At 57.4% G+C, this 1,997-nt stretch overlaps 1 protein-coding gene across 1 annotated transcript in view; it reads right to left on the bottom strand.

The window, feature by feature from the left end:
* LOC113213970 (zwei Ig domain protein zig-8-like) overlaps positions 1-1,997 on the bottom strand; it is a 138,540-nt gene that overhangs the window by 36,205 nt on the left and 100,338 nt on the right. The gene's annotated exons all lie outside the window — the stretch shown is intronic.

Consider the following 1,997-nt stretch of genomic DNA (forward strand, 5'->3'; position numbering starts at 1 on the left):
GTTGTTGGTCGGGAGTTGCTAAGGGCGGGTCCGGGTCGTTAGGAAGGGCAGGAGCACTAAGCGTCCGAGGAAGCAGAAGAGTCGTCGTCGGGGCGGGAGGGCGAGGCGAGCACTCAGGCCTTCGGGAATGACACGCTTTGTCGTCGTATACTGAAGGAGAGGTGAAGTGGGTATCGCTGGCAAGCACCCGCCCCGCATTACGTATCAGGAGGACACACCTTGCCCCGCCCCGCCTTGTCCCGCCCCGCGCCGGATTTATTCCCCGTCGTGTGCGTCTATCAGACAATCTTGAAACGAGGTCAGACTGGACGGGGATGTTACACGGTAGAGCGAAAAAGGGTAGCCCGGGCGGACGGGCACCAGCGGGTACCAGCGGGCACCAGCGGCGGCCAACGGAACGGTGGAATAATTAATTAGCCGAGAAGGGGGACGTCGCCGTGAGGATCCTACATAGCCCGTATCTTGCTCGCCTCCCGGAAATGGAAACTTTTTTTTGGACTCGTCCTCCACCAGTAACCTCCGGTTACTGTTGCCAGTTTATTTGATTTACGTGATATTTGTAACATTACATGCAATTGGTCGCAATTGGACAGAGCTTCTGAAAACACCATAAAAACACAATAGGTTACTTCGATCGTGTTGCGTTACGAAATTGCCCTTCATTAATTCGAAAATCAAGGTAATTATTATTCTTATTAAGTTTACGAAACCACCCAGAGCACCCAAACAACACCAACCAACAGTCCCCTCCCTTCCCGTGACTCGGAACAAAAAGAGGGAGGGGGAAAGAGGAAATGGGGCAAAGGGGTTGCGCGGCACGATGACGAGGAAGCGACGCCAAAGCGTGATTGATATTTAATTAAAAGTTGTGTTGCTCAAAGGGCAAGAAGTAAGGGACAGACGAATGCACAGGGCGCGCGTCTGCATCAGGGCGACGGACTCACGGTGAGATACTACGACGTCTGCTCCTTTACCTGCAACAAACGAAAAGAACAATAAATATTTTTCTCCAGTGTAGAATACAGCATACAGCACTAGGAGTGTGGAAAGGGGGAGAGAGAGATGGAGTGTCCAAGTGCAGCTCGGCCGGAGCAGGTCCGTCTCTATGACGGTTGGGGCCGGGACGCCGCAAACGACCTCATGCAATGGAAATGAGTTGTCATAGGCCGAGTGGTGCGGGGCATGGCGGGGCGTGGCGGGGTAGACGGTCGGGCTTGGAGCCGACAGTAAGACGTGTGACTGCGTAGAGGTCACCCCGCGGCCCCGAGATCGAGAGGCAGGCCAGCAATCAGCACCTTAAATTGAATACGTTTGATTAAACTAAAGGCTTTCACACAAGTTGGTCGTCGGCGAGTTTGTGTTGGACGTGGACGGTATGAACGTGGGTGGTTCCAGCCCATAGCTCTGAGGCAAACTGCGTGGGCGCTAAAAGAAACGGGAGCGGCATCAGCTGGTGGGCGGGGCGGACCAGGGAGGGCACAGCCGTGAAAGGTGTAGGCTAAGCCGTAGGAGGGGAGGGGGGCTAGGCGGAGCATAGCAGGGTCATGAAAGGTAAGCCGGGGCAAGAGCAAGCAGGCCTTGCTCGTCCACCGCCTCCGTGGATCCCCCCGCATCACGTCGTAAACACCGCGCTCTGTACAGCGCGGTGCACGCCCGTCACACATACGGCAGCGGTGGAGCCGCACCGCACTCGTCACTGCGCCGCCCCGCCCCGCCAAGCCCCGCCGAGCCCGAGGACAGGGAGGAAGGGAGTGTCAGAAGTCGAAGCAGCGGTGGCGTGGCGGGGCGCCACTACGAGCAGGCTGCAGGGGGAGAGGAAAGGGGGGGAGGGCGCCAGCGCCTGGCCCGGACGGGTCGTCTCGCAGTGATCGCGGGAAAGCGAATTAAGGCAGGCTGATGAGTCATTACTCAATGGGGTGGGAGGAAGAGGGGTGGGAGAGTGAGTGGGGGGAAGAAGAGGAGGGGGCAGAACAAAGCTGCGAGCTAAAAGAAGGTGG

This window comes from Frankliniella occidentalis, unplaced genomic scaffold (assembly GCF_000697945.3).
Source record: "Frankliniella occidentalis isolate FOCC.00 unplaced genomic scaffold, Focc_3.1 Scaffold29, whole genome shotgun sequence".
In the NCBI taxonomy this organism is placed as follows: domain Eukaryota; kingdom Metazoa; phylum Arthropoda; class Insecta; order Thysanoptera; family Thripidae; genus Frankliniella; species Frankliniella occidentalis.